The sequence below is a fragment of the Lemur catta genome, chromosome X, assembly GCF_020740605.2.
Source record: "Lemur catta isolate mLemCat1 chromosome X, mLemCat1.pri, whole genome shotgun sequence".
Lineage (NCBI taxonomy): Eukaryota > Metazoa > Chordata > Mammalia > Primates > Lemuridae > Lemur > Lemur catta.
The window spans coordinates 26,097,335-26,106,748 of NC_059155.1; positions in this window are offsets into that span (position 1 = coordinate 26,097,335).

Consider the following 9,414-nt stretch of genomic DNA (forward strand, 5'->3'; position numbering starts at 1 on the left):
TATTAATTTCCTCTATTATTTTCTTATTTTCAATTCTGTAGGTTTATGCACTTATTTTTGTTATTCTCTTTTTTGCTTTATTTGGGTATATTTTCTTTTTTTCTAGATTCTTGAGGTGGATGCTTAGATTATTGATTTGAAACTTTCTTTTCTTTTTATTTTTTAATTGGCACATTATAAGTGTACCTATTTATAGGACGCAATTTGATATCTTGATACGTAGCTATGTTGTATAATGATCAAATCAGGGTAGTTAACGTATCCATAACCTCATGTATTTATCACTTCTTTGTGTTGAGCACATTTAAAAGCCTATCTTCCAGCTATTTTGTAATATACAATGTTTTACTGTTAACCATAGCCACCCTACTGTGTAATAGAACATCAAAATTTATTCTTTCTATCAAGTTGTAAATTTGTACTTATTGACCAACCTCCCCTCATGCTCCCGTTCCCCCTACTCTTTCTGATCTTGGTAACCACTGTTTTGCTGTTTGCTTTTTCTATTTCCATATTAACTTTTTTTTGATGTCATATGAGTGAAATCATGAGGTATTTTTCTGTCTGGCTTATTTTACTTCACATGATGTCCTCCAGGTTAATACATGTTGTTGCAAATGACAGTATTTCATTTTCTATGGCTGAATAATATTCCATTGTGTATATATACCAAATTTTGTTTATTCATTCATTATTGTACACTTAGGTTGATTTGATATCTTGGCTATTGTGGATAGTGCTACAATAAATACGGGAAGCAGATATCTCTTTGGCATATTGATTTCATTTTTTTTGGATATATACCCAGTAGTAGGATTGCTGGATCATATGGTAATTCTATTTTTTTCTGTTTTTTGATGAACTTCCATATTTTTTTACATAATGACTATACTAGTGTACAATCCCACCAATGGTGTGTAAGTGTCCCCTTTTTGCCACATTCTTTACAACCTTTGTTTTCTTTTTAATCTTTCTTTTCTTTTCTTTTTTTCTTTTTGTAATAGTCATTCTGACTGGGATGAAGTGGTATCCCTTTGTGGTTTTTATTTGCTTTTTCCTAATGATTAGAGATGTTGAGTATTTTTTTTCATATAAGTGTTGGTCTATTGCATATTTCCTTTTGAAGAATCTTCGTTCTTTTGCCCATTTTTTAACCTGGTTATTTGTTGTTGTTTTTATGCTGGTGAGTTATTAAAGTTCCTTATATATTTTAGACATCATGCCCTCGTCAGATATATAATTTAGAAATACTTTTCCCAATTTTCTCTTCACTCCGTTAGTAGTTTCCCTTATTGTGCAAAACTTTTTAGTTTGATGTAATTTCATTTGCCTATTTTTGCTTTTATTGCCTGTATTTTTGAGGTATTATATAAAATATTTGCCAAAAAATGAATAAAAATAAAAAATAAAATACTTGCCCAGACTAATGTTGTGAAGCATTTACCCTATGTTTTCTTCTAGTAGTTTGATAGTTCCAGATTTTACATTTAAGTCTTTAATACATTTTGAGATAATTTTTGCATATGGTGGGAGTGGGAGGGGTCTAGTCTCATTCTTCTGCATGTCGATATCTAGTTTTCCCACTACCATTTAATAAAGAGACTGTCTCTTTCCTGGTGCCATTGTCAAAACTCAGTTTTTGTGGGTACATGAATTTATTTTTGTGTTCTCTATTCCATTCCATTAGACTATCCATTTTTATGCTAGTTCCATGCTATTTTGGTTACTATAGCTTAGTAGTATTTTGAAGCCAAATAGTGTGATGCCTCCAGCTTTGTTTACTTTGCTCAGGATTGCTTTGGCTATTCAGGGTCTTTTGTGGTTCCCATTTAGCATGATATTAGCTGTAAGTTTGTCATCTATGGCCTTTATGGTGGTGAGATATGTATCTTCTATACCTAACGTGTAATTCTTTATTTTTAGCCAACAATCAATGTTGAATTTTTTAAAATACTTTTTCTGCATTTATTGAAATAATCATATTTCCAAATGTTTTATCCTCTTGTTGAATTGATCTATTTATTATTTTATAATCACTTGTTCTGTCTTTCATTTACAGTTTTCGACTAAAAGTCTATTTGATCTAAGTATGCCTCTTTTAAGCTGATAGCAACTTAACTTGAGTTACATATAAATACTCTAGTCTTCTTCCCTCCTCCCCACAATTTATATTTTTGTTGCCTTAATTTACGTCTTTATCTATTGCATGTTTCTTACCTGCTAATTATAGCTGTTGTTGCTTTTGACCATTTTGACTTTAATTCTTTATACTGTAAGACTGAGCAATTTTACAAAATATCATTACATCACTGTGGTATTATGAGTTTGATTTATGAATTTCTTTCTACTGGTGAATTTTAAACTTTTATGCATTTTCATGACAGTAATTATCATCCTTTCATGTCCACTCCCTTAGCATTCCACTCTCTTGAGCATTTCTTGTAAGACTGGCCGAGTGGTTGGTGATGGCAGATTTTGCTTGTCAGGGAAGATCTTTATTTCTTCTTCATTTGTGAAAGATAGCTTTGGGGGATATGGTATTCTTGGATTACAGGCTTTTTTTTCTTCCAGCACTTTGAATATATTTCTCCTAGCCTACAAGGTTTCTGCTGAGAAATTTCCTAATACACAGTGTGCATTCTTTTATATGTGACTTGATGCTTTTTTCCTGCAGCTTTTAGAATTCTTTCTTTGTCTTTGACTTTTGACAGTTTGATTATAATGTCTCTCAGAGAAGATGTTTTTGGGTTCAATCTAATTGGTAATTTTTGAGCTTCCTGAATCTGGATTTCCATATCTCTCCCAATGCTTCGGATATTTTCCACTATTATTTTGTTAAATAGGTTTTCTCTGCCTTTCTCCATCTCTTTTCCCTCTGGAAATCCTATAATGCAAACATTTGTTTGCTTAATGGTGTCCCCTAAGTCCCATAGGCTTTTTTATTATTTTAGCATATTACAGGGGTATAAATGTTTAAATTACATATATTATTGCCTTTGCCCCACCAAAGTCAGAGCTTCAAGTGTGTTCATCACCCAGACAGTGCACACTGCACCCATTAGGTGTAACTATACCTATCCCCACCTCCCCCCTCCCACCTGCCCGACACCCTATGAATGTTACTACTATATGTGCACATAAGTGTTGGTCAGTTAAGTCAGTTAATACCAATTTGATGGTAAGTACATGTGGTGCTTGTTTTTCTGTTCTTGTTATACTTCACATAGTAGAATGGGCTCCAGCTCTATCCAAGATAACACAAGAGGATAGAAGAGGTGCTAGATCACCATTATTTTTTGTGGCTGAGAAGAACTTCATGATATATATATATAGACACACACCACATTTTATTAATCCACTCATGTATTGATGGGCACTTGGGTTGTTTCCACATCTTTGCAATTGTGAATTGTGCTGCTATAAACATTCTAGGCTTTCTTTATTTCCTCAGACTGAGTTATTGCAAAAGACATGTATTCAAGTTCAGAAATTTTTTCTTCTGATTGATATATTTTCTTATTAAAGTTGTTAGTTGTATTTTTTATTTCATTAATTGAATTATTTAGCTGAAAAATTTCTGTTTGGTTCTTTTCTATATCTATCTCTGTGTTGAATTTCTCATTCAGATCATGAATTGTTTTCCAAATTTCATTGAATTGTCTATGTTCTCTTGTATCTCACTGAGTTTCCTTAAGATTATCATTTTGATTTCCTTTTCAGTCATGTTGGTTGTAAATGTTCTTTTCTTTGGAATCTGTTACTAATAACTTATAGAGATCCTTTTAGGGTGTCATGTTTTCTTGTTTTTTCATGTTTTTGTGCCCCTACATTGATGTCTGTGCATCTAGTGGAATAGTTGCTTTTTGCAATTTCATGGAGTAGCTTCATAGGGAGAGACTTTTTCCTGTAGATGAGTCCTAGTGTGTCAGTTGGGTATGGGTGCACTGGCTTTGGTTCTGAGTTGACTCAGCACTGCTGTCTCTATAAAGTTTCTTCAGCTGTAATCCTCGCCAATGATGTCTACTATCATCTCAGTTACCTATGCTGTAGTAGTTTGTGATGGTGGTGGCATGGTTTTGCCAGGGGTGGAAGCACCAGGCTGGTTTTTGGGCTGAGTGTGTGTGGGCACAGAGGGCCAACAGCCTGTGCAGCTGGGTCTTCAGGGAAGCAAGGCTGCCAGCAGACTGGATGTTGGGCTGGTCCCAGGCATAGCAGTGCCATGTGGTCCTCTGGCAGTCTGTCTGGTGAGTTGGACAACCACTGGAAAGGCTGTTGGGCTGGGCACAGGCATGACAGTTCTTGGCAGCCTTGTGGTGGTTTATTGAGGGGTGGAAGGAAGGCAGAGCTGCTGGCAGGGCATCTGTAGGGTCAGGTACAGGCATACATGGGCACCACAGTGGCCTTGAAGTGGTCTGTTCATTGGGCAGGAAACTGCCAAACTGGTTCTCAGGCCAGGTGGATGCATAGCAATGCCAGGTAGCCTTGCAGTAGTCTTTCCGGGGAGAGAATGCTGCCACCAATGCAGCTGTCAGGATACAGCTGGGCACGTTTGGGTACATGTGGGCACGGTAGGGCCAGGTGGCTCTGTAGTGGTCCGTAGTGGGTGGGGCTGCTGCAAGAGCAGGTGTTATGCAGGCTGTAGGCATATGGGGGCTCAGCTGGTTGGCTGGCTGTTTGGCATGGGTTGCACGTGTATGGAGGCAGTCAGTGTGTTTGGCAGCTTCCCTACTCTGCAAGTCTGCCTGTTCCCTGGGGAACACATGGTTTTGGATGCCAGGGTCTCAGTCATTCTATCTGGTCTAAACTCTGGGCAGCTGGGATCAGGGTGCTGCAGGAATCTCTGTGAATATGGTATAATGATGGTGGGGCCTCAGGGATGGAGACAGTCAGTTGCTACTGGCCCCCAGGGCAGGACACACTTGAGCAGTGGGTTCAGTTTCAAGAAGGCACTGTGCTATAGCAGCTTAGTTTGCCAGGGTAAGAGTGCTCAAGGTGGACTCCTACTGTGAAGCAACACGTCTATGTGAACTCTCAGCTATTCCCCAAAATGGTTTGAGGATCTGTGAGGACAGGGGCACTCTCTTGCCTCAAAAATTGCTATTTTTATGGTGGCAGTGGGGACGCCTGGGGTCTCCTGCTTACCTTTTCTGTGTAAGAAGAAGTCTTCTCTAACTCTGAGCCAATAGCAGCAGGAGAGACAGTGAGGCAGAGGCAGAATGCCTTGTTCCCTTCTCTATAGTGTTATCCTGGCTTTGATACATCACAGGGATTTCACTGCTTCCGTGGTGCTCTCCAGTGTAGCATCTCAGTCACTCCAATGGAAATGTAGGTGTTTATTTGTTATTTTGGTCACTTTTTGTGGGGAGGAAGAAGTGCCAGGTGATGCTAGTCATCTTGGTGACATCACCACCTTTGCCTCTTTTTTAATGTGAGTATTTAGCACTATTAATTTCTTACAAATTTCAATATTTGTACTTTCATTTTAATTCGGTTCATTGTATATTTCATTATCCTTTGAGACTTTCTCTTAGACATATGCATTATTTAAACATGTGTTGTTTAGTTCCAAGTGTCTGGAGATTTACCTATTATTATTGTTATTGATTTTTAGTTTCATTCTATTATGTTCAGAAAATAGACTCGGTATGATTTAAAATTTTTTTATTTGTTTAGTTCTCTGTTTTGTCTCAGAATATAATCTATCTGGCATATGTTGCACAGAAACCTGTAAAAAAAAATGTGCACTTTGCTCTTGTTGGGTGGAGTGTTCCATAAATGTCAATTAGATTCTGTTAGATGATAGTATTATTGAATTATTCCATATTCTTTCTAATTCTCTCTTTAGATGTTGTATCAATTGCCAGGAGAGGGATGATAAATCTTCCAACAATAATTGTGGATTTGTCTATTTCCTCTTTCAATTTTATCAGTTCTTGCTTCCTAAAATTTGTGATTCTGTTGGTTTATATATTTATACCCTTTTAGGATTGCTATGTGTCCTTGGAGGATACATATGTGTGTGTATTTGAATGAAATATAGAAACCTTATCACACTTTATGTCCTTTTACTCTTCCAATTTATAATATAATTGTCTTAAATATTTCCTCTAAATACATTTAGAACAACATCAGACAATGCTGTAATTTTTGCTTCAAACATCAAACATAATTTTCAAAACCCAAAAGGAGATGGAAATCCTATTTTATTTTCTGATATTTTTAGTCCATCTTGATGTTCCAGGTTACTTATTTTATTATAATATTTCATTTTTATTTAGCAATCTTCTTTTAGCCATTCTTTTACATTCTTTAAAGTCAGGCTTTTTGGTGACAAATCTTATAGTTTTTCCTCATCTGAAAATGTCTTGATTTCTCCTTCATTAGTAAAGGATATTTTCACTGAGTATAGGATTCTGGGTTCACAGTTCTTCCCGTTTTTTTTGTTTTTTTTTTTCGTTTTATCATCACCTGAAAAATATTGCACCATTTACTTCTGGTTTCTACAGTTTCTAATGAGAGATCTACTGTCATTTTAATTCTTTTTTTATTTCAGCATATTATGGGTGTACAAAAGTTTAGGTTACGTATATTGCCCTTGCCTTCCCTCCCCTCCCCCCGGAATCAGAGCTTCAAGCGTGTCCTTCCCCTAGACGGTGCGCATCGCACTCATTATGTATGTATACACCCATAGGCAAGGGGTTGTTTTCTCTGGTTTCTTTCAAGATTGTTTCTTTGTATTTAATTTTCAGAGGTATAGTTACAACGTGTCTTGGTGTGAATTTCTTTGGATTCATCCTGTTTGGGATTCAGTCAGCCTCTTGACAAATTAGAAATATTTTTAGGCATTTTTTCTTCAAATACTTTTTCCCCATTGCCTTCTTCTGGGACTCGAATGACATGAAAGTTAGATCTTTTGTTATAGTCTCACAGGTTCCTGAAAGACTGTTCATTTTTTAATATTTATTTTCTTGGTGCTGTTCAAATTCTTAATTTCTTTTGTTTTTTCTTCCAATTCACTGATGATTTCCTCTGTCTCCTCCATAATGCAGTTGAGCTTACCCACTAAGCTTTTCATTTTAGTTATTGTGTTTCTCAGTTCTAAAATTTCCATTTGTTTCTTCTTTATATATTCTATTTTTTGTTGAAACTTTCTATTTTTTTCTGAGGATTTCTATTTTTTCATTTGTTTCAAGCATGCTCACAATTGCTCATTAAAGCATTTTTATGGCTGCTTTAAATTTTTTATCAGATATTTCTGGCATCTCTGGCATCTTAATGTTGGCTTCTATGGATTTTAGTTTTTCACTTAATTTGAGATTATTCTGGTTCTTGGTATGATGAGTGATTTTTGATTGACACTTGGACATTTTAATATTATGTTATGAGATTCTGGATCTTATTTAAACTTTCTACTTAGCTGGGCTTTTCTGATACTACTCCAGCAGGGGAAGAGGGGAGCATCCTTCATTACTGACAGATGGAGGTAGAAATCCAGTTTCCCCATCTGGCTTCCAATGACACTAGAGTGGGGGAATTCCTCATTACTGCTTGGGGCATGAGAATTCTGGCTCCACATATGATGTCCGTTGACGTTGAAGGGATGGCCTTATTATTGCAGGGCAAAGGTGAAAATCTTTGCTCACACCACCCCAGAAGGGTGGGGAGGCACCTCATTACTAAAGGATGGAGGTAGAAATTCAGTGTCCATTAACTTTGCAGGCGGGTAGGCACTTGTTACCATTTAACAGGGGTAAAAGTCCCAGCATCTTACCTGGCCTACTCTGACACCACCCTGGAAGATTTGTTGAAGTGCCTCATTACACCTTAACAAGATCTGAAATCTAGGCTTTCCACTTGCCCTTTTTTGTCACAAGTTTGGATGGGGTGTAATGAGAATATATCATTTGAAAAAGTCCTTCAGATGATGTTGATGATATCCTGTTTCTAAATAAGTCTTCTCAACATTTTCCCTTGCAAATAAGATCAGCTATTTTTTATTGCCCAATTTCAGCTGAACTTAATTCACTTTGTGAATTTTCCACAAAATACCTCTGGGGCTCGCATTACAATTTAATAATCCTTAAAATCATTTTGGAGGAAAACTGATGTATCTGATATTGGGTCTTCTCATTCAAAAACATGGTATGTATCTACATTCATCCCTTTCTTTTATTCCTTGTAGTCCAATTTTGGAGTTTTTGACTTATAAGCTTACTGTTTTTCTCTTTAATTTTATACCCCCACACTTATAACCATCCATTTATGAATATATAATAATTGGAACAACATATATTGAGCACCTGCTGTATTGCAGGCACTTAATTAAGCACTGATGATGGAAAGATCATGTATGAAACTCACTTCAACTCCACGCTCCAAATCTGTTTTTGAGAATATTTACAATACAGTATGATAATCAGGGTGATATTGATGTAAGCATCATGCTGTGGAAAACATATAAAAAGCCAAAATCTCAACACAAAGCTAGTGGAAAAGGGAAACAGTTTCAATCAAGTAGTATTAGTGTTAAGGCAACTAGCTTGGCTGTGATACTGACTATTAAGCACATTAAATGTGGATAATGTGACTGAGGAACTGTGATGAATTTTTAATTTTATTTAATTTTAATTTTGTTAGCCAAATGTCACTAGTGGCTACTGTATTGGATAGCACAAAAGAGGACCTATGTTTAGGAAGAGAAATACTGACAGTAAAATATGGATTGGTAAAGAATGAGGCTGTAGACAGATATCCACATTAGGGAATTGTTGCATAATTCCAGTTTGAGAATTTGAGAATCAGAACTCAGACACTAGTAGAGGAGATAACCTGAGGAGAAAGATCTAAGAGGCATCTTAGATTATACATTACTGGACTGATGATTTGGGGGCTAACAGAGAAGGTGGAGTCTAGAATGACTTAATCCCTGTTATATGTCTAGGCATCAGCTTGATACCTGTATATACACTGAAGCTTGTTTCCCAGTATATACGAACATATACATTCCTAATATATAGCAGTTACCTATATATTCCCAATATATAGGAGCAACATATAGAATTTGCCTTTAATCTCTGCCAATATTCAATTAAATATGGGATTCATTGACATAAGAAGTGTACTCACTCCAGGTTTGAACATGTCAATTGTTATCATTATAATTTCAATGCCTGCCATACTTATTTTATTGTTTAATAAAAGTGTCAATATTTATTTTTGCATATCCAAATACAATTAACACACAATCTTCATGCTATTATCATATTGAAGAAATAACAAGGAAACCTGTGACTTTTACTTCAATAGGTGAATTTGTAATCTACAAATGTCTTCCTATCATTATTGTTCAAAAATAGATGTTTTCTATTATATATTTTGAAAGCATGACAAATATATAATTGGGTGGCAATTATG